We start from the raw sequence: 23,634 nt of genomic DNA on the forward strand, positions 1-23,634 counted from the left end.
TTTCTACTGAGAGTCAGTTCGGGTGACAGGGTGTATGAGGCAGATGGGTTCCTGTAAACCAGGGTCTCTCAGCCTCAGCGCTCTTGATGTTGGGGCCAGTTATTCCACGAACTGCAGGGTGTAGTGGCCTCACTTGCTTTGACTCACTAGATGCCAGTAGCATCTTCTCAATTGTGGCCACCAAAAATGTCTGCAGACCTTGCCACCCATCTTCTGAGGGGCAAAATCACCCGCACTGAGATCCACAGCTGTAATCCCTTCTGGTAGGCGCATACATGGTCAGTGTACACTTGTGCATCTCTGCTTCTCTGTGGGTGCCTTGGTCTGGCTTCCCCAAGAAACAGACCCTGACACAAAGGTGGAGGGCATATGGTTTATTTGGGAGATGAATGAATGTTTGCCTCCCCCCTCCCCCTTCCTATGTTGCAATTCTAACCCTCAATGTGATGGTGTTAGGAGGTGGTGACTTGGGGAGGTGATTAGGTCACGGGGGTGGTGCCCCCATAAATGGGATTAGTGCCTTGTAAAAGGGACCCCAGGGAGGTCCCTTACCCTCTTTCAGCGAGAAGGTAGCCTTCTACGAACCAAGAAGAGAACTCTCACCAACACCCCACTGAGATCTCGGACTCCAGTCTCCAGAACTGTGAGAAATACATTTCTGTTGTTTATAAGTCACCAGTCTATGCTATTGTGTTATAGCAGCCCGAACAGACTAAGACAGAAGATGATCAGGGACACTTGGGGTGGGGGATGAGGGGAGAAAGAAGGGGAGACAGAGCTGGCAGAACCCCTAGTGCCTTGGGAGACCCATGGACCATGTGCTGGGAGAGGGAGCAGAGGTATTTATCCCCCAAGTCCCTTCCACCTTCAGCCAAGGACTGCTCCCAGGGACATTCATTCCCGCGTGTCTGGCTCCTGGCCATGTGTACTGCAAAGGTCAGGCCCGGATGTGGTCCAGGCTTGGCAGCATCTCTGCAAGGGGCGGGTTGTGCCAGAAAGTGGTGGTTTCTTTACTTTCCGTGTGGCCATTCCTAGGAGGGGTCTCTGGGCTGTCTGAGCCAGGCTGTGCCAGCCCACCCGAAATTCTGCAGCCGGCTGTGTGTATATTTGGTGCACCAGTGTGTGTTTATCTGCCGTGCATGTGTTTGCGTCTGTATTTATCTGGCGCAAGTGTGCACGTCTTTGTTTTCCCTTCTGCTCCGTCTCCGCCAACGTGGGGGGAAACTTCTGTTTTTAATCAGTGGCCAGGGAACTGCCTCATCGCCACATTCACAAAGGCGACATTAATTTAAGGCCAATCAGAAGTGATCTTTCAGAGCCTTCTGTGAAGTCAGGCCCTGTGCTGGGAAGCTTCGAAAGGGAGGAGCAGCGGCGGGGGTTGGGGGGTGCCCTGCCTGCTCCTTGTGTGCACACAGGGGAGACTGAGGCACACCGCCGCGGAAGTCCTCTCCATAGGCAGCCAGAGAAAGGGAGTTTGATGTGTAAAGCGTTTTACTTGCATGAAAGCTCGAGGAGTCTCCTTGCACGTGGAAGAAAAGGAATTCTCGCCTGTTTACAGATAAGGAAGCTGAGACTCCGGGTGGGACCCAGAGCTCACAGGAAGCCATAGGCTCCTGGGTTTCCGAGGCTTGTCTACTCATTCTTTCAAAATGGCAGACCACTTTTGAAGCTAGCCAGGGTTGCTTGGTCCTCACCCGTGCCTCAGTTTCCCCTCTGGTCACCATGAGCCCTTCCCTGCGAGCCAGCTGGTGGCAATCTGAATAATCCACATGGCTTGGCAGGGTGCCAGCTTTCTCATACTTTCCTTCCTCAGATGCTCCAGGCCCAGGGGCCTGGCTGGCTCTGTGAACACAGACATTAATTAACATTAATTAATACCCCCCTGCGGGATGAGGGCGGTGCCTGTGGCTCCCCAGGCTCTGAAAGACCTAGAGTCTGACTTGGGTCCCTGGTATGTGGCAAGGGCTACTGGTCCCAAGATGCTCCAAGACCTGGACCCACAGATGGCATCCCTGATTGGCCTCAATCAGTCTGGGCTGCTCCCCAGCCCAAACCCAGGAGGCCAAGACCCAGGCGCTGTGTCTTCCTGTCACTGCATTTGGGCCTGAGGGGACCCTCACCCCATTTACCAGGAGATGGAGCCCATGGGCCCTCTAAAGTTCATATGATCAGCTTCCATCCCTGCTCTGGCACTGCTGTGTGACCTTAGGCAACTTGCTTACTCTCTCTTTGCCTCATTTGCTTATCTGTCAACATGAGGGTAATTTCTGCCTTGCTGGGTTTTTAAAAAAATAAATGACCAGATGTATTTCCTGGAAGGTACATGCTGTCACCAGGAAAGTCAGTAACCAGTAGCCACAGTAGTGACAAAGGGCCACTGGGGCCAGCTCTGCCACTTACCAGGGGAGTGACCTGGAAAGAGGGATTCAGTGTAGCTGGGTATCAGTTTCCTCAACTGTAAAATGGGGCTAACATAGTATTGGCTTCATGGGGTTGTTGCAAAAATTGAATACAGTGATGTCCTTGAAATGTTTAAGACAGTGCTGAATATAAGTGCATGATGAACACTGGCTAAAGCAAGGGTGAAAAGAAACAGCTCTCATGGGGCTAAAGCTTGGAGACAGGGGTGTGTGGAGAAGGCTCACCTCCTGATGAAGGCTGACTGTGATCACATAAAGGGAAGCAGAGAACACTTAGGACTGGTCCCTTGGGTACTGTTGCAGATTGAGTTGTGTCCCTTCAAAAGATAAACTCGAGTCCCAACCCTCGGCACCTGTGAGTGTGACCGTGTTACACACGTTACACACCTAGACCAGAAATAGGATCTTTCTGGTTGTCATTATTTAAGTTAAAATGAGGTCATCCTGGATCAGGGTGGGCCCGAAATCCCATATGACTGGTGTCCTCCTTAGAAGAGGAGGTGACAGGCACACAAAGATTCAAATACAGAGAGGCCGTGTGAAGACCGAGGCAGAGGTTGGAGTGATGACGCCACAAGCCAAGGAGCGCCAAGGATTGCCGGAAGCCACCAGAAGCAGGGGAAAGGTCATGAGACCACTTCCCCCCTCAGAGTCTGCAGTAGGAGCCAACCCTGCCCACACCTTGATTTTGGGTGTCTGGCCTCCAAAACCGTGGAAGAAGAAATTCTTATTTTGCATGATCACAAACAGGCCTATCCAAAACATCCTGGCTCCTGCCTCCATGCTTGAGACCAGTTGTTCCTGGTGGCAGACCACCTAGAAAGTGAATGAATGATGGTGGAGGGTTTGTGCACTTTACATTTTAATGCAAGCTGTCAAGCTGCTCTCTCAAAGTGCTGGGCAGTTTGCCCCCATTGCAAACGGGAGCTTCTGGAGAGTTTATTTCACCCGTGGGTCAGGGCTGACCAATGATGCTGCGTTCTAGTTGCAATGGAGCTTCTGTTTCAGGGAGAGCTGCAGAAGCTTTCTTAACCCATCCCCTGGGTGCTGAGTACTGAAGTGACTCTCTTGGAGATTTGGTTTCCCCAGACTCCAAGAAGGCTGAGCGATCCAGGATGTGGTTGATCTGGGAGGTAACCCCAGGAAGCATGGTGGCAGTGGTGGTGTTGGGGTGGGACTGAGGGAGGGAAGGGAGAGTGGGGCATGAAAATGTGTTTGTGAGTCTCCAATGATGGCAACTGTGGCTCAGTCCCACTGGGGAATACTGAGACACCGAGTGGAACATACATGTCAGAGTTTTCCCACCAGGAAGAGGCAAGGGAGCTGGGGTATTTGTACCCCACCTTTGCCAGTCATTGGGCAAGGGCTGCTCCAGCAGTGTGTTTGCTTTCCAGCCCTTTCTGCCCACCCTGGGGATGTCCAGCAGCCAGGGGCTGGATGTTGGAAGCTGTAGGGTTAGTGTGCCCAGGAGTGACGTGCTGTGAGGATACGAGTGGATGCTGACATTCAGGGGGAGCAGAGACAGACACTAAACAGAACAAGTAAATGGCAGGGCATGTTTGGAGGGGGTATGTGTTGGAGAGAAAAAGGGCAATGAGAGCAGGGCAAAGCTATGGTGATGATGCTGTGGGTGAAATTTCCTAACTCTGAGCTCAGCGTCCCGTAGGCGACTAATAAATGTTCTGCACTTCTGTCTAGTCCTCAAAGAGATGTAGGGTTGGGGGAGAGTAGAGAGACAAGCTGGTGTGGAATAGGCACCTGGGCTGGGTGGGAAGGGAGGGAGGGAGAGGCTGGTAATGATGTGAAAAGTAATCGGCCCTTCTCTCTGGGAGGCGGTGAAACTCTAATTAGAATGAAAATGTGGTTTAATGAGGATGAAAACGGTAATTGTGCTGGGCAGCGCTGCAGTCCTCATGGTGCCATTTTCCCAGGGGGACCCTTCTGTGCCTCCAAGGGGCTGGGACAGGGACGTGGAGGAGGAGGGGTGTTGTTGGGGGCCTCAGTTTCCCCCTAGAGGGTCTTTTCAGATGACACCAGGTAAAGATGTTGTGCAGAGCACCACCTGCCCCCATGGGGCTGGTTCCAGATGCCTACTATGTGCCAGGTACTGTTCCAACCCCTTTACAGATGCTAACTCATGAACTCCTTAAAATTATCTCCATTCTACAGATGGCAAAACTGAGGCACAGAGAAACCATGGGCCCTGATGGGAATATATTAGAGAGTGGGTTAGAAAGGTAGGTTCAATTAGCCAAGAGCCTCCTTTCCTTAACCAGGTGGGTGCAGGGGGCCCCAAGGGGCTGCCCAAGGACCCCTCTTGCCTGTCTCACCCTCGTACAGTTTCCCTGACTGAGTTTGAGGTGCCACTATTCCTCTCTATCTGCTACTTCTAGGTCTACTAGAGGAGATGGGTGGAGCTGAATGGGAGACCTTCTGTACAGTGGGTGTGGCTTGATGGCGAGGTGGGCGTGACTGGATTTACCGATCCCTCTGAACCTAGAGGAAGCAGGAGCTGAGACATCATCAGTTGGGCTGCAGAACTAGGACACAAAGCTGGGGCTCCTGATGCCCAGGTCTGAACTTCCTTGCTGTGGAAAGGCGAGGGATCCTTCAAATGTTGGTCTAGATAAGACTGAGGTTTATGTCTCACGGTCTCCACTTTTGCTTCTGGAGACCCCACCAATGAAGTGCAGGCTGCAGTGATGTCTTGTCAGAACAGAAACATTCATTGGGGCCAGAAGTCCAATAAAAGCAGATTTGGCTGGCCTTTTGAAGTGGTCCAAGGTCAAGGGAGATTACATTGTTGACCACATATATGGCAGACAAAGCATTGAGAGCCTTCATATATAAAGAGCACTTATGAATCAATAAGAAAAAGACAAACATCCCAAGTGTGAAATTGGCATGGGGCTTACAAAAGAATGACAAAAATTCCACAAACCCCTGTAAGGATGTGCCATCTGACCATTCATCAGCTAAAGAAGCCCTTTTACTTGTCAAACTTAACAAGCATATGTGAAATTTTGGGGACACACACTCGTGCACTCTCAGAGGACTGTTAACTGATACACTGGTGAGCAATGCAGATATTCGCGTTAAACATTTAATAAGAGTGTGAACTCTCTGACCCAGGAAGTCCATCTCTAGGAAGACACAAAGATCTGTAAAGAGTAATGAAGGCTGGCTAAGAGTCCCAGAGTCAGATAGCAGAGGTTCAAATCCTGTCTCTACTACCTGCAAGCTGTTTGACCTCAGGCACATGACTTGATGTCACAGAGCCTCCATTTTCTCACCTGTACAATCAGCGTATCTTGAGGACTCCACAAGGTAATGTGTGCGAAATACAGTCTCTTGCCCAGCCCATAACAGGTGCTCCCTATTATTATCTTCATTGTGAAAACCTTTAAGAAAAGCTGGGAAACAATGGAAATGTCTGTGCCTTGGGGGTTGCCCAGATACACAGTAAAAAATGAAAATGATCAAACCTATATTCACTGACACCACGTGACCTCAGTGATCTATTAATGGAAAACAAAAAGAAAGCAGATTTCCAACGTCATGTATAGCCACATATTTCAAGCATTTTGATCCGGAATTGAGGAGTTAATTTTCCACATTGCAATGCAGTCTACCCAGGTTTGGAACTGAAACAAAAGTGTTATGAAGGGGTATTTATCCTTTTTCAGTGCAGTGGGTTCTGATATTTTCTTTTCTCCTTTGTTCCGTTTGAAAGGAGGTCTTCCTCATAAGTACAATGTTTTTCTCTCCAGCGTTCTGGTTGATGTCATGGGACCCCCAGTAAAAGGTGGTATCTAAACAGTGATTTTAAAAAGGGTGCAGGGAACAGAAGAAGTGACAGGGCCGATGCAGCGGTTTGATTTCACCCCCACTAGTGGGTTGCAGTGTCTATGTGTGACTGCCTGGGTACGTGTGTGCACGCAGCCATGTGTGTGCATACATGTGGATGTGCGTGTGTATGTGTGTGTGCACCAGGGCTGGGACGAAGGTGAGGGGAGTGAGGCAGTGACCTCAGGAGCAAAATTTAAGGAGGTATTGAAAAACTCAGTCATCAAGAAAAATATTTTACTGCATTATATATATATTTAAATTGGAGTATAGTTGACTTACAGTATTATATTCATTTCAGGTGTACAACATAGTGACTCACTATTCTTACAGATTATACTCCATTTAATGCTATATTTTCAAAAAGCAAAATAATAATAAAATTCATATGAACAAAGCACCACATTTTATTTATTATTTTTTAAGGCACCGCAGTTTAAAATACAGCCTATTTTCAAGACCCTATTTTCAAGACTCAGCCACACCCACCTGACCCTAATCCTGGTCCTGTGTACCTGCATGTGATTGCACACGCCTGTGCACACGCACATGGGGCCCCCTGGGTGTGAACACAGGTGTGTTTGCATGCTTGTGTGCACTCCTGTGTGTGGTATGTACCCGGGAGCACAAGCATGTGCCCTCATGCGTGTGTGCACACCAGCATGGACACAGAAACATCCAGAAAGATGCTCTCAGAGTGTTACCGATACTTCCTTCCAGGAGGTGAGAATTCCGGTATTTCCCCTCTCTTTGTACTTGTCTGGATTTTCTCCTTCTGGAATGTGTCATCTTACAACCAGAATAAAAACAAGAAAGCCATTTTCACTATGGAAAGAAGGCCATTGGGCAGAGGTACCTCCCTCAGGAAAGCCCCGGGGACAGAGAGGACGGAGAGATCCCTGAACTTACTGACCATCACTAACTGCTGATGGTTACTGAGCACTTCCACAGTGGCCAGGACCTGTAGCAAGTGTTCTTCGTCCAGGGCTGTATCCGTGGCAGATGGACGGTGCTGAACAATATTTGCTGAATGAATGAGTGAATGAATAAGTGACTCCATCATCCATCCCCGGGACCCAGGACTACTTTGCCTTTTCTTCCTCAGCCTGGAATGCCCTCACATGGCTGGCTCCTCCTTGTCACTCAGACTTCAATTAATGTCACCTCCTCCCAGAAGCCCTCTCTATTGCCCTGTCTACACCAATCCATCTGCCCATTTAAATTTTCTGAATAGTATGTTTCTTGTTTTCATCCCTCTTCTCCCAGGTGAGGACAGATCTCACCTCTTTTATTCACCACTGTCTCCCCACCCCTTGCACTCAGCACCTGGCACACAGTAGGTGCTGGATAAATATTTGCTGAAGACATGAATGACACCCCCATCCCATTACAGATGAGGAAACTGAAGCTCAGAGGTTCAAAGCCACCTGTCCAAGGTCACTGTGTTTTTCAGGTGATGGGACCAGGATTTGAGTGCTTGTCATTCTGAGGCCAGAGTCCGAGCCATCAGCCAGGAGACTGCCCTCTCCCTTGGATGGCACCAGCCTCTGTACCTGGGTCCCCGAGGCTGCTTACAAGTAGACCAGCTGCCAGGAGAGGCCCTGGGGATGATGGAAACAGTACCTTCAGTTTATTGAGCCCCTGCTGTATGCCGCTGAGAGGGGCTTAGAGAGGCTGTGCCGTGCTGGGGGCCCACAGCTGATACACAAGACTCTACCTATGTGATGTGTTGAATTGTGCTCCCCAAAAGACGTGTCCAAGTCCTGTTCCCTGGACTGTGTGGTGGTGGCCTTGTTTGGAAACAGGGTCTTTGCAGATGCCATTAAGTTAAGGACAGTAAGATAAGAACATCCTGGATTATATAGGTGGGACCCAAGTCCACTGACAAGTGTCCTTACAAGAGACAGAAGGGGAGAAGACACAAGAAGGGCAGAAGACCATGTGATGATGGAGACAGAGGTTGGAATGATGCAGCCACAAGCCAAGGGCCGCCTGGAGCCTCCAGAAGCTGGAAGAAGAAAGGGAGCATCCTCTCCTAGAGCCTCTGGAAGGAGGATAGCCCTGCCCACACCTTGATTTCAGACTTCTAGCCTCTAGAACCATGAGAGAATACACCCAATTGATTAAGTCACCCAGTCTGTGGTCATTTGTCACAGCAGCCACAGAAAACAAATACAGTCGATTTTTCCATATTTTAGCATCAATGTTGTCAAAGCTACAGACAAATTGCAAAAATTGTCCAGTGAATACTCACTCACACGCCCACCACCTAGAGGCTACCGTTGACGCATGGCTCTATTTGTCACTCTCTGTCCTGCTCTCCGTTTATCCACCCACCTCATTCAATTAAGGATTTATTTTTTAGAGCAATTATAGGTTCACAGCAAAAATGTGGAGAAGATGCAGTGATTTCTCAAAGACCCCCTCCTCCCCACACATGTACGGACTCCTCCACCATCAATAGCCCCACCGGACGGTACATTTGTTACAACTGAGGAGCCTACATCACTGCCCAAAGTCCACAGTTTACACTAGGGTTCACTCAGTGTTATACACCCTCTGGGTTTGGACAAAGGGATAATAATGTGAACCCACCATTGTGATCTCTGCAGAGGAGTTTCACTGCCCTAAAAGTCCTCTGGGCTCCACCTGTTCATCCTTCTCCTCCCGGCACCAACCTCTGACCTTTTTACTGTCTCCGTAGCTTTGCCTCTGGCAGAATGTCACACAGTTGGAATTATGCTGTTTGCAGTCTACTCAGATCGCCTTCTTTTACTTAGTAATATGCATTTAAGCTCCCCCTAGGTCACTTCGTGGCTTGATAGCTCATTTTTGTTTTGTGTCAAACGATATTCCACTGTCTGCATGCACTGCGGTTTACCCATTTACCTATTGAAGGACATTTACCCCACCTCACTTTTTAATGCATTTCAAGGTAAGACCCTACCTCCTTCCCATCTATTTTAACACAGTAGTTAAAGCGATCTTTTAACAGTCAGGTCAAGCTCCAGTCCTGCTCAAAACCTCCCCAGGATCCCTGTCTCACTTGAGTGAAACTCAAAGGACTCACTGTGCCCTCAGGACCCCCTTACCCCCTCTCCCCTGTCTCCCACCATCCTCCTGACCTACAATGGCCCACGTGGTCACCACCAGCCATGTGTGCTTTCTAAGTCCTTGAAGATGACTAGTCTGGCCTAAGGGTCCATTAAGAGATGAGTGGATAAAAGAGATGTGGTATATATACACAATGGAATACTACTCAGCCAGAAAAAGAATATAATTGTGCCATCTGCAACAACACGGATGGACTTGGAGGGTATTATGCTAAGTGAAATAAGTCAGAGAAAGGCAAGTACTGTATGATATCACTTATATGTGGCATCTAAAAAAATACAAAAAACCAGTGAATATAACAAAAAAGAAGCAGACTCACAGATTTAGAGAATAAACTGGTGGTTACCAGAGCGAAGAGGGAAGGGAGGAGGGGAAATACAGAGGTAGGGGAGTAAGAGGTACAAACTGTTATGTACAAAGTAAGCTGTAAGAATATATTGTACAACACAGGGAATATAGTTGTATGTTCCAATATATTACAATAACTGTAAGTGGAATATAACCTTTAAAAATTGTGACTCACTATATTGTACACCTGTAGCATGTAATATCAACTATACTTCAATTAAAAAAATGACTGGTCCAAATTGAGGTATGCTCTAATTGAAAATGTACAAGATTTCAAAGACTTAGGACTCATACAAGGATGTAAAATATCTCATAAATAAAATTTTAATATTGATTACATATTGAAAGGATATTTTGTCTCTGTTGGATTAAATAAAATGTATGATGGCAATTGCATCTAATTCTTTTCTACTTTTTAAAATGTGGCAACTGGAAAATTTTAAATTACATCTGTGCCCTCGTTTGTGGCTTCATCGTATTTACGTTGGTTGGCGCTGGTCTAGGATGTCGGTTCCAGGAGGTGCGGGGGTCTTAGATGCTCAATAAATATCTGTTGAATGAATGAATGAATGAATGAATGAATGGATGAATGGACAAACGAGCCCAAGCCTGAATGACATCAAAGAGGTGGCTTTAAGTCAAGATTTATTGGGGGCTTTCACATGAAGACCTCAGTTCCCACTTTCGCGGAGTCACCTGGGCTCCCTGTGTATGGGGGGGGAAGTGGGCGGGCCCGTCCACAGTGCACCCCCAGGTGCGGCTGCCTGGGTACCCCCTCCAGCCCCCTAGACAAGATCAAGTTTCAGTGGCTGGGATTTCTGGGGATAGAGAAGGAGGGGCGTGAGGGGAGGGGGACCAGAGCCAGGCGCGGGGCTGCGGAGCTGACTCCACCCCGGCGGGGTCCCCTCCCTGGGGCTGGGCTGGCGGGAAGGGGCTGGGCTGCCTGGCAGGCGGGACAGGACGGAGCCGGGGTGTCTGCTATCGACCTCCTGGGCCACTGCAGGGAAGCTTTTAGACCTGCCAGTACATCCCGCCCAGGGGCAGGGGTCTGGGCTTCCCTCTCCCCTAAAGGGGGGAGGCCACGGGGCTTCCTCGCACCCCCACGTCCCGCCCACCAGCAAGGCTCGCAGGCTCTGCCTCGGAACCGAGTATGAAATCCCACTTGCTTCTCACCCGGGTTTGGAATCGCTATTCCTGACCCTTTGTTGAGAGATCATTTACATCCTGTAAGGTCAGATGTCCGCCTGCATTGCACTTGCCTCTGGCCCTGGGCCCCACCCCGTCAGAGTATGGAACGTTCCCTCTAGAAGTTCCCAGAAGTATTCCATCCCTCTCATCCCCAACCCTGAGTCTGACTTCTATCCACATGGGTTAGCGCAGCCTTTCGGAGAATTTTGTACAAATAGAACCACACAGGGCGGCCTCTTCTCAACACTGAGTGTTCTGAGAGCTCTATCCAGCAACTCTGTTGGAAGTTTGTTCCTTTTTACTGCTGCAGAGTATTCCCTGGTATGAATGGACCTCAATTTGTTTATCCATTCTCTTGTCCTAGACATTTGGAATGTTTCCAGTTTGGGTTTTTGGTTTTTTGTTTTTTCAAAAACAAATAAAGCTGCTGTGAACATTTGCCAGCAGATCTTTGTGCAGACATGTTTTCATTTCTCTTGGGTAAATACCCACAAATGGAATTGCTGGGCTGTGTGGTGAGCATGGAACTTTATAAAAACCAACAAACCAGCCTGGCAGACTGTTTGATGCACACCAGCAGTGGATGAGAGTTCCAGTTCCTCCATGTCTTGTCAACACTTGGTATCGTCAGCCTCTAATTCTGGGCATGTGGGTGTCTTATAGCCTGGACCATTGCTGTCACCCCTACCTTGAACCCCTGCTTTTGCCCTGGCTCCCCAACAGTTCTCTTTCACTCCTCAGAAACTAGATACATGGTTTGTCTGTAAGATTTCCCTGTTTGGTATAGAAAATTTTCATGCACATGCTAAAGTAGAGAGAACAGTGTGCAAAGCCTATATGGGTCCCATTGCCTGACTTTTATGATAATCCACATTTTGGCCATTTTGTTTCATCTCTCACCTTCCAACTTGTTTTTTTGTGTTTTTTGGGGGGTGGGTAGGAGGGGCAGTAATTAGGTTCCAACCTGTTTTTTAAGGGAATATTTTAAAGCAAACCCCAGGTATCAAACTACTTCAGCAAGTATGATAGGAATCTTCTCAAAATGTAAATCAGATGGCTCATGTCTTGCCTTGAAATTGGCCAGTTTCTCATTGGTTTCTCATGGCTCTTAGAAAAAATGTAGGATTTCTTCCCACAGCCCTTGGGATGACTGCAGGTCTCTGCCGTCATGTTCTACTCTTTCCCCTTAGTCTCTGCTCCAGTCACATTGTCCTTTTTCCCCACCAAAGTTTAAGCTTGTTCCTGCCTCAGGGCCTTTGCATATGCTGTTCCTGCCACCTTGAATGCTCTTCCCCCAGATAACTGCATTGTTCCTGTGGTAGGCAGCATCTAAGATGGTCTCCAATGGTCCCTGCCCCTTGGTTTTTATGCCCTTGTATAATTTTCTCATCTTGCATGTGGGCTGGACTTCTCACTTCTACCTAGTAGAACACGGCAAAAATGATGGGATGTCACTTCCAGGACTGCTGTCCTGCTGGATTCTCCTTCTTGCTGGCACTCTCTCTTGTCTCTTGCTCTAGTGAAGCCAGTGGCCATGAGGTGAGCCATCGTTCAGAGAGGTCTACTTGGCAAAGAACAGAGAGTGGCTTTTAGCCAACAGCCGGTGGGGAGCTGAATTCTGCCATCAGCCCTCTGTGAGATTCTCCCCAGTTGAGCCTTGAAATGACCATAGCCCCAGTGGCTACCTTGACTGTGGCCTCATGAGTTAGAGGACCAGCTAAGTGGCACCCAGATTCTTGACCCCAAATCATCACAAGATCATCCATGTTGTTGTTTAGACCTACTAGATTTTGGGGGTCATTTTTTATGCAGCAATACATAACTCATGTAACCCTCTCACCTCCTTCAGCTCTTTACTCAAAAGTCAACTTCTCCATGAGACCTTCCCTGACCACCCAATTAAAATTGCAACCCGTCCCCATTCCTCTTCTCCACGTTATTTTCCTTCTAGAACTTACCACCTTCTATTTTATTGAACTAATTCACTGCCTCCCCCTCTCTGTTGAAACACTGGCTCTGGGAGGACGAGGGCCTCTGTTTGTTTTGTTCATTGCTGCATCCTCAGTCTTAGAACACTGCTGGGCTCATAGTAGGTCTCACTAGATCTAAAAACACACTACTACTATTGACCCAGCAATCCCACTTCTGGGTGTGCACCCAAAAGAACTGAAAGCAGGGCCTCAAAGAGATTATTTGTGCACCCATGTTCACAGCAGTATTACTCACAATAGCTGAAATGCGGAAGCAACACAAGTGTCCATCGACCAATGAATGGATTATTCAAATGTGGTGCATTCATACAATGGAATATTGTTCAGCTTCAAAAAGGAAGGGAATTCTGCAATATGCAACACCCTGGATGAACCTTGAGGACATTATGCTAAGTGAAATAAGCCAGCCACAACAAGACAAATACTGTATGAGTCCACTTATCCGAGGTTCTTAGATTAGTCAAAATCATACAGACAGAAGAGAGAATGGCGGTTGCCAAGGGCTGGGGGGTAGGGGGATTGAGAGTTGCTGTTTAATGAGGATACAGTTTCAGATTTACAAGATAAACAAGTTCTGGGGATGGATGGTGGTGATGGATGCACGACAGCATGAACACACTGAATACTACTGAACTGTACACCTTAAAGTGGTTACAATTAAAAAAGGTAAGTGTTGGGGAGGGAAGGATATAGCCCAGTGGTAGAATGCATGCCTACCATGCACAAGGTCCTTGGTTCAATCCCCGGTACCTCCATTAAAAATTAATAAATAAAAATAAACCTAATTCTCCTCTAAAAAAAAAAAAAACAAGAAAAAACAAACAAACAGACATTTACCAAAAAAGGTAAATGTTATGTTATATGTATTTAAACACACACACACACAAAGATACACTTACTGTGGCATCCTGTTCCCCTGGGGGTGGGGCTTGGTGATCAGCTTTGGGTTTTACAGTCAGATGTCATGGGCTGGGGTCCTGGGTGTCCCCCATCTTTCTGTTGAGTGGAACAGTATGAATATCATTCCTGCCTTTCCCATCTTCCCAACTTCTCAGGAATTTTTCAGGGATGGGAAACCCCCTTCCTGCTCAAATATGGGACCAGACCGCATTCATCTCTGTCTACTGAGTGTGGACTTGGAGAGCTGGAGAACTTGGCTTGGGCCCGGTCCCTTGTCCCTTTCTGCAGCTGTCTCTGGCCAGCCTTGAGGGGCAGGGATCTGGGAACCCGTGTGTGGGTTGGGGGTGTGGTCATCAGCTCTGGGACCCTGTCCTGCATGAATCACACTTTGGAGGGACCTCTGATAGTCAGTCCCCCACTCCCCGTCCAAAGTTGTATCAGCCACTGCAGGGCCCAGCAGGCCCCACTCAGCCCTCCTGCCCTCAGTCAACAGCCCACATTCACAAAACGGCTGCGTGCCCAACACCGTGTGTCTCTGGAGCTCACAGTCTGGCCCCAGTCTGGATGTGTGCCTTCTTTATGGACTGAATCGTGTTCCCCTCAAATTCGTATGTTGAAGCCCTAATCCCCTATGTGGCTGTAGGTGGAGACAGGACCTTTAAGGAAGTAATTAAGGTTAAATGAGGTAGAAGGGTGGAGCCCTAATCTGATAGGACTGGTGCCCTTCTTATAAAAGAAGCAGCAGCAGCACCAGAGATCTTTCTCTCGGCACGTACCCAGGGAAAAGGCCGCGTAAGGACACAGTGAGAAGGTGGCCGTCTGCAAGCCAAAAAGAGAAGACTCGTCAGAAACCAAAGCTGCTGGCCCTTTGACCTTGGACTTTCAGCCTCCAGAACAGAGGAAATAAAGACCTGTTGCTTAAGCAACGTGCCCTTTACTATGGTAGCCCGAGCTGACGAAGACGGTGGTAACAGCCCCAGCTCCTGGCAGCCTAGGGGTACGTCACCACCCCTGTGGATTTCCCTGGAGGTGGCCCACACCTCTACTGAGCTTCCTCCCTGGCCCGTGTTGGGTGCATCACTTGTCCTCAGCCACTGGTCTCAACCTAAGCCTCCCACTGGGATCACCTGGGGAGTTTCAACAATGCTGACTCCAGACCCACCCCCAGAGAATCTAAGGCAATTGGGTGAAGCTGGCTTTGGGGAGTTTTCAAACTCTCAGGTGATTCTAATGTGCAGACAGGCTGAAGAGTCGTTGATCTAGAGGCGCGTTTCTCAACCAGAGGGGCCTCTGCCCACTCCGGTCCCCAGGAGACATTTTTGGTTGTCACACTTGGGGAATGGATGCTGCCAACATCTAATGGACGGAGGCCAGGGATGCTGCTGAACATCTGGCAATGCGTAAGGCAGGACCCTGCAGCGAACAGTGACCCAGCCTCAGACGTCAGTGTTGCCAAAGTCCAGAAACCCTCCTCTAGAGGTACGCGAGCCAAGTATTCCCTCTGTGAAGGTGCACACCACCACGTCGGGGGTAGGTACTATTCTGTACCCATTTTGCAGAAAGGAAAACTGAGGCTCAGAGAGAGGACGTGACTTGGCTATGCTCAGACAGCAGAGCTGGTGCTCACACTGCTCTCTAGCAGACAAAGCGGCAAAAAGTGCCCACGGGGTACTGGGGAGAATTGAGGTGGGTGGTAATAAAACCCAGTGGTTGTGCAGGCAGATTTAGCTGCCAGCCTGTCACTCTCTGGCTCTGTGACTTTAAAGCCTATAGCTTCACCTCCCAGTGCCTCAGTGTCCCCATTCATAAAATGGGGCCATGGCAGTAATGCAGGCATGGGTAGCCATTGCAGAGGGCCCAGAGGCGCTGGGCTGTTTAGTGGGCAGGGCTGGCAGGAGGGTGGGATGGGGTCTGCCCAGAGTGGGTTGGGAAGACTCAGTTATTACCTGGAGGAAGAGCATGCCAGGTGAGGGCACAGTGAGTGTGAGGGCACAGTGATTGCGACGGCCCTGGAATGGAAGGAAGGCAGGAAAGCCTGCTTCACCTTCCTTTTCCGCCCTTCTTCCTGAGCCAGAATTGCAAAAGGACCAACTCCAGGCCAGGAGATTACACCCAGGGGTGTTCTCGAGTTGGATCAAACTGGCTCACAAGAGCCAGTTGTGCACATCTCTTCCTAGCTCAGGGCCCAGGGATATTTCATTCACAGCTTGAAATCCACCAAGTTGGGAGAATTTACACCGTGGCAATTGGCAAACACTACAAATCAGGTCCCCTCGCCCCAGCTGGTTTGCCAGCACACTCCGGCTTACACATACCTCCTCACACCCCTGTCTCAGTCCACTGGGGCTGTTCTAACAAAATGCTGTAGACTGAGTGGCTTATAAACAATAAACATTTTTAAAATTTTATTTTTATTTATTTATTTATTTTAAATTTTGTTGGGTAGAGGTATTTAGGTTTATTTGTTTTATTTTTTAACAGAGGTACTGGGGATTGAACCCAAGAACTCATGCATACTAAGCACATGCTCTACCACTGACCCATACCCACCCTCCTAGACAATAAACGTTTATTTCCACAGTTCTGGAGGCTGGGAGTCCAAGATTAAGACACAGGCAGATTTGGTGTCTGGTGAGAACTTTCTTCCTGTTCATAAATGGGCCTTGTCCTCACATGAAGGAATGGGTGAGGGATGTCTCTGGGGGCTTTTTTATAAGGGCGCTAATCTCATTCACAAACGCTCTGCCCTTATGACTCAATCACCTCCCAGAGGCCCTACCTCCAAACACCGTCACCTTGGGGATTGAAATTTCAACATGTGAATTTTGGGGGGACATAAACATTCAGTCCCTAGCATCCCCCTCACCCCCTCAGTGACATGACTTTTACAGCTTGAAACTGACCAAAGTAGAAGACTTTACACCATGGAAATCAGCAAACATTACAAACCCCAGCTGGTTTCCCCGCACATCATTGCTTACACTCAGGACGGCCACCCTAGCTGACACCTTTTCACCCACCTTTTCAAGACAGGCAAAACCCCTCACCCTCAGGGGGGCAAGGCAGGAGGCCAGCCTGGTGGACCAGGCAGATGACAAAGATCGTGTCAGAGAGTGACAAAAGAAATGTCGTGAAGAAAACAACAGTGGGTAAGGAGAAAGTGAGGGATGGGGGCTGCTATTTTATTTTACTTATTTTATTTTTTAATTGAAGTATAGTTGATTTACAATGTTGTGTTAATTTCTGGTATACAGCATAGTGATTCAGTTATACATATATATTATTTTTCATATGCTTTTTCATTATAGGTTATTATAAGATACTGAGTATGATTCCCCATGCTATACAGTAGGACCTTATTGTTTATCTATTTTACATTTAATAGTTTGTATCTGCAAATCCCCAACTCCCAATTTATCCTTCACCCTTCCCCCCTCATAACCATAAGTTTGTTTTCTATGTCTGTAAGTCTGTTTCTGTTTCATAAATAAGTTCATTTGTGTCTTTTTTTAGATTCCACATATAAGTGATATCATATGGTATTTGTCTTTCTCCATCAGAAAGACTTCACTTAGTATGATAATCTCTAGGTCCATCCATGTTGCTGCAAATTGCATTATTTCATTCTTTTTCATGACTGAGTAGTATTCCATTGTATATGTATACCACAACTTCTTTATCCAATCATCTGTTGATGGACATTTATGTTGCTTCCATGTCTTGGCTATTGTAAATAGTGCTGCTATGAACATTGGGGTGCATGTATCTTTTTGAATTAGCTTCCTCTGGGTATATAAGGGGCTACTAGTTTAGACTGAGCATCTTTTTCTGCCCTTTATGTAGCTCCACCCCACCCGCCCTGCATCTTCCTGCATCCCACACCTCCCCCATCAGCCACACATGTCTTTGCATGCCCTGAATCTTTTTTTTTTTTTTTTGAACCCTTTCCCCTCCTCTGCCCACCCCCGGGTCCTTCTCAAAGCCCTTGTACAGATGCCCTGGGTCTGTCCTGCTCCCTGAAATTTTTATCACACAGAAATGTGCCAGATCCAAGCTCATTTCCACCCAAAGAACTCATCTTTCACCTGAGATTGGCTTTGCTGCCTGCTCTGGGAAGCCTCTTTGCTCCTGTTGGAAAGGACACATATGACAGTGACTTGAAGGTTACCCTGCACTTTTGGGGTCTACATGGTCACTGTCTCACTCCATCTACCCCAGTATCACAACAACTGAAGGGGCTTCTTAGGCTGGTGGTATCCCCCCTCCCCAACAGCCACTGTGCTGACCCAAGGCTTGTCTGTCCAAGCTTGAGAGTGGATTGGGAAGGGTACCAAGTACACAACCATGGTCCAGCCTTCCTCGCTTTGCCCTGCCTCAGTTTCCCCATCTGCTCACCCCAGCCTCTCCTGGAGGAGGCTTTGGAGAGGAATTTCCTGACACACAAGAATGATACAATGCCACCTCTCCCTTGTTCCTCCTCATACCAGTGAGGGTCCAGCCCAAGTGGGCCCAAGGGATCAGGAAATTCTAGAACTTTCTCAGATCAGCGCTCTGGTAAAGCTGGGTGCCCAAACAGGGTGATTCCCACTGACGTCGGACTGGGCCACTTCCATCCTCCCAGCAGCTGGGAACCGCTCCAAAATCTTAGATACCCAGCTGAGCCCCATCCCCTGCTGTAACCACCCTGCACCCGTAAATCCCACAGCTGAAGCCATAAGCTTCATCTTCTGTTTATAGATCAGTGAGTGGGGAGGGGGGCTGGCAAGTTTTAAAAGCTCATTAAGGCCTGAATTCTTTTTATAGATGAGGTTTCCCAAGTCTTTCCTTTCCTCTACCTCCCTCCACCCTCCCTGCTTTCTGAACGCCGTATTTATTTGAGTTAGAAAAATAATGAGGTCCCCGAGGTCGTACACAACACATTGGCTCTCTAATCAAAGTATTGCTGTGGAATTAAAAATATATAGAAATCTCTGTGTGTTGGCGCGGGGGCCGCTGGCTGCGGACACAGGGCATGCTCACCCAACACCACCCTAGCCCCACCAGACCGGCTGCACGGGAAGGGTATAATTAGCAATTTTTCCAGCAAAGTCTCTGGGGTGGAGAACAGGATTGAAGTGCCCCTGGTCCTTCCTGGTGGGGGCTGTGGGATGGGGTGCAGCCCACTCAGAAGGTGTCCAGCGTTGAAAGGAAAAGGAACCACGGGGCTGAATCCCACCAGGCTGGGTATGGTCTAGGTTGGGGCCTCAAGGGACAGGGCCCCCAGGCAGGGAATCCAGATTGGGTGGAAGGAGACCATCAGAGAGGGAGACCCCCCTTAGGGGTGCACCCAACCTGAGAGTGGGACCCCACTCTTTCAACCCCAGTGTATCAGATTGAATATGGTTTCCCTCCCTCCCAAAATTCCTATCATATGGGGACCTCAGAATGGGACCTTATTTGGAAATAGTCTTTGCAGATGAAATTGGCTAGGGATCTGGAGATGAGATCCTTAAACAAGGGGACCTGCATCCAAGGACTTGTGTCCTGAATAGAAAAGCGAGAGGGATCTTTGGACACAGAGAGACACGGAGAGAAAGAGGTGGGGTGAGGTCACAGGCAGAGACTGGAGTGACGTGGCTACAAGCCAAGGGGCACCTGCAGCCACCGGGACCTGGAAGAGGCAGCACGGCCCTGCCCACACCTTGATCTTGGACTTCTGGCCTTCAGAACTGCCAGCGGATACATTTCTGTTGTTTTAAGCCACATGGTTTGTGGTCATTTGTTACAGCAGCCCCAGGAAGCCCCTGTTTCTAGAACCCTCCACAGACCCGGCTCACTTAGAATTAAGGGCTGACTCCAGGCTGTGCCCCTCACCCCCCTGCCCACCCCCGCTACCCCCCTTCAGCCGTGCCCGGGCCTCCTCCGACACGTCCCTCCTTCTGGCTCCAGACACATGGGCTTCCCTGTGGCCACCTGAACACCTGCCTCCTGGCCATTGTCTGTGCTGTCCCTCCTGCCTGTGGCTCTTCCCCGCTTCTCCTCACTCGGATCTCAGCCTACTTCCCTCCATCACATTCCGTTCTGGCTTTATTTTTCTTTAATATCCCTTATGGCGACCTCACAGACTCACACGTGTTTATGTAATGTCTGTCTCTCCGGGATGTCAGCCCCACTTGGCAGGGATTTTTACCTCGTTCACCTGGGTGCCCCCAGAGCCCAGAATGGGGTCAGACACCAGAGGTGCTCAATTAAATATGCAAAATGAATCTGTGAGTGAACAATGACAGAGGACCTCAGTCGTCCTCATCACTCCATCCGCAGGACTGGTCCTCCTTCCAGCCTCTCCCAGCTCCGTCACACCCCTGAGGCCCACGGGGTGCTGAAGTTGGTGGGTTCTGGCTCCAGAAGGGTGGCTCGCTCTCTAAATCTGCTGGGTCCTAAAGCAGAGGGATCTGGGCATCATCAAGCTTGTGGGGAGCTGAGGGGGCCAGGGCCCGGCTCACTGTTCCCCTCCCGCCCGGGCCTCCCCCGGCCTACTTCTGCCTGGGCCAGAGCAGCGCAGCCGGTGACATTTACAGAGTCTTAGGGTGGCTTTGGCGGAGCGGGGTGGGGGGCCCAGGCAGGGGGATCCGTGGGTGTTTGCAGAGCCCGTGCGTGCGCATGTGAGGATGCTGAGCGTGTGAGAGGGTCGTGACTGGGTACGATGGCGTGAGAGTGTGGGAATGTGGGACTGTGAGAACTGGGGTGAATGTGTGTGAAAGGGTGATGTGTGAGAACTGGAGGCTGTGTGAGTTTTGGCATATTTGGCCAAGGACCTCCTGTGTGTCTGACCCGGTTCTGGGCACCCATGTGAATGGGATAAAAATCCCTGCCTGTACTGGGTGGTGTGAGAATTTGAGGGTGTGTGATTGTGTGTGGATGTGTGTGAGCGCAGAGCTGTGAGACTGTGTGACTGTGAGAATTTGAGGGTGTAAGTGTGTGAATGTGTGTGAGGATGCATGAGAATTTGTGTGAGGGTGTGATTGTGGGTTTGTGTGATTGTGTGAGTGTGTACGTGAGAATGTCTAAACTGTGATAATGTGTGACTGTGAGAATTAGAAGTGTGTGAGGGTGTCACTGTGTGTGTAATGCGTGTGAGAATGTGGGACTGCATGGAAACGTGAGGGGGTGTAAGTGTGTGACTATGAGCGTGAGTGTGTGTGCATATGTGACTGGGTGTGTGATGCTGTGTTTGGGGGACGAAGTGACTTGCCTGCTCAGGACGTCCAGGGACCCTGAGCCTCAGCCCCTCTGGAACGACCCACAAGGCTCCCTCCCTTCTTGCCACCTCTCCTTCCCTAAATCCATCCCTTCTCCCCGGGTCTTCTTCCCTCCTCCCAATCGCCTATTCCCTTCTTTTAACTTTTGCACTTTGACTTCACACTTGAGCTACTGGGGTCTGTGTCTGCCTCATCCCCCATCTCCATCACCTCCCCCCTCCCAGGAGGGTGGGGAGGCTCTGCACTGTGGAGTCCTCTGCACCCCTGGAGGTCCGGGGACCAGGGAGGTGGAAGGAAACGGAAGCCCGGGGCTGTGGGACTCTTTCCACCCGCAGATTCTTCCCCGCCCTCTGCTGACAGATGAGGAAAGGGGAACGGGACCCTGAAAACCCACCCTCCCTCCGCGGCCCCCCGTGGCTCCCTGCGGCTGACATTGGAGGCAACAGGGGGACCTCCAAAAGGTCTCTGGTGTCTTGTTGGCCCCCCACCCCGCTGCATCCCAGTGGGAAGGCTGTACCCGGAATCTGGAAGTAGAGTCTCACCCTCGGAATCACTGACAGTTGGGGCCAGACGGTCCCTTGCTCTGTAGGGTGTCGAGCAGCATCCCTGGCTCCCACCCATTAGGTGCCAGTAGCCCCCACACCTTGAGTTGTGACAACCGAATATGGCTCTGTGATTGCCAAATTGCTCCTGGGGGGAAGAATCGCCCCGTTGAGCACCTCTGGACCTGGGGGACAAGCAGGCCTGGATGGGTGCCAGAACTCTCCCCCAGTATCCCCAGAAAGCTCTGGTCCTTGCTTGGGGGAAGGGTTCTTTTTGCCACATCCTCCCCCAAAGCCCCTGGGGCCAGGAGAGTAAGTAGGGGAACAGAGGGGGAGTGGGACCCGGCTTGGCAGGGGCTGCAGGACCAGGACTGCAAAAAAAAAGGGGGTGGGGGCTCCCGCTCAGATGCCCTAAGCAGCGCTGGCGCTGAAGGAAATGATTTCCACCTGCCTTCTCAGCAGCGCTGCCCCAAGGCTGCAGATTAAGAATCAATTAAGAGCGGGAAGGAGGATTTGCCAGGCGGAGTCAGTGAGAGCTGGGGGCTCTGGGCCGCAAGATAGATGGGGGTGACTGGCAGGGGCGAGGGGGGTCCCTGAGACTGTGGTCGCGAGTGGTGGTAAAGCAGTACCTGTTTTATAGGCTGTTGTGAAGATTTCAGTGTGTACAGATCTTACAACAGTGCCTGGCACACTGAAGATGGTAGGTAAGTGTTTGCTAAACAAAAATAAGACGAATGATGGGGCTTAGCAACGCCCCTCCCAGCTATATAGGGCTGCTGGCCTCTTCTGGAGCCACTGCAAGCGCCCCCCCACCCCAGACCACATCCCCTTTTCTGGGCCAGCACACTCACCTACTTCCTGCTTCCTCGATGGCGACCAGTGGCTCTCACCTGCCCCTTCTCTGGAGAATGCCTTGTGCTCGTGAGTGTCCCCTTCTCTGGAGATGTGGGGGTGGGGGTGTTAAGGGGGGCTGCTACTCCCCCCACGTGCAGCCCACAGCCAGGGGCTGTCTGATATGGGGGTGCTAAAGGCCAGCCCTCTTGCCTCTGGTTGAGACAACTGAATGATGCAATTCACATTGCAGAGCTCCCCGCCCACCAAGGGATCAGGCTGGAGCTGGACCCAGCTGAACCCACATCCTGCCTGAGCCCCTTCCTCTGTCACATCCTGCTTCTCTCTCTCTCTCTCTCTCTCTCTCCTGAGAATCCTCCCCCCACCCCAACTATAGGCATCCAAGTCCTCATTCAGGTTCTGCTTCTAGGCAGATGCTATGGACTGGACTGTATATATGTGTCCCTCCACCAAAGTCGTATGTTGAAGCCCTAACCTGCAATGGGATGGTAATCAGAGGTGGGGCCTTTGGGAGGTGGTTAGGTTTAGATACGACCATGAGTGTGGGGCCCCTGCGATCAGATTAGTGTCCTTAGAAGAAAAAGAGACCAGAGTTCCCTTGCTGTCTCTCTCTTTTTCTTTCTCTCTCTCTATTGCCCTCCACCTCCCTTTCCCCCTCTCCCACTCCCTTTCCCTCTGCCATGTGAGGACCCAGGGAGATGGCAGCCCTCTGCTAGCCAGGAAGAGAGCCTTCACCAGGAACTGAATCTGCCAGCACCTTGATCTTGGACTTCCCAGCCTCCAGAACTGTGAGAAATAAGTGTCTGTCATTTAAGCCACCCCATCTACAGTATTTTGTTATAGCAGCCTGAACTGACTAGGACAGCAGGGAACCTAGCCTCATAAGATGGTCACCTTCCTACGCAAAGCCAGCTATTCACACACCAGCTTGAATGCCAGCCCGAAACTGAACCCCACCCCTTACCGGCTCTAAGCTGACCTCCCAAGGCCCCCACTATTCCAACTCACAATTCCCCCCGCCCTCATCCTCTTTGAATTCTTGCTTGCCAAAATGATCCTTTTTGAGCCCTTTTTTTAATCTTTAAAAAAATTGTTACTGAGGTAATCGATTTACTGATTTCTAATTATTTATCTGATCAGTAATATGTTCACATGTTCAAAACGTTTAAATATACAAAGAGGAGTTCTTTGAAAG

At 49.7% G+C, this 23,634-nt stretch overlaps 2 long non-coding RNA genes across 3 annotated transcripts in view; one reads left to right on the forward strand and one right to left on the reverse strand.

The window, feature by feature from the left end:
- Positions 1–9,421: 9,421 nt before the first annotated feature.
- On the reverse strand, positions 9,422–22,812 carry LOC141574663 (uncharacterized). Its single transcript, XR_012501631.1, has 3 exons — positions 22,439–22,812; positions 12,338–12,477; positions 9,422–10,278 (listed from the first exon to the last, which is right to left on the reverse strand). It is a non-coding gene; the product is annotated as an uncharacterized LOC141574663 (long non-coding RNA).
- LOC105068299 (uncharacterized) overlaps positions 22,397–23,634 on the forward strand; it is a 29,461-nt gene continuing 28,223 nt past the window's right edge. For both annotated transcript variants that reach the window (XR_835223.3, XR_835224.3), the window contains exon 1: positions 22,397–22,508. This is a non-coding gene — a long non-coding RNA (uncharacterized LOC105068299). The remainder of the gene's footprint in view (positions 22,509–23,634) is intronic.

The sequence above is a fragment of the Camelus bactrianus genome, chromosome 22 (genome assembly GCF_048773025.1).
Source record: "Camelus bactrianus isolate YW-2024 breed Bactrian camel chromosome 22, ASM4877302v1, whole genome shotgun sequence".
Classification (NCBI taxonomy): domain Eukaryota; kingdom Metazoa; phylum Chordata; class Mammalia; order Artiodactyla; family Camelidae; genus Camelus; species Camelus bactrianus.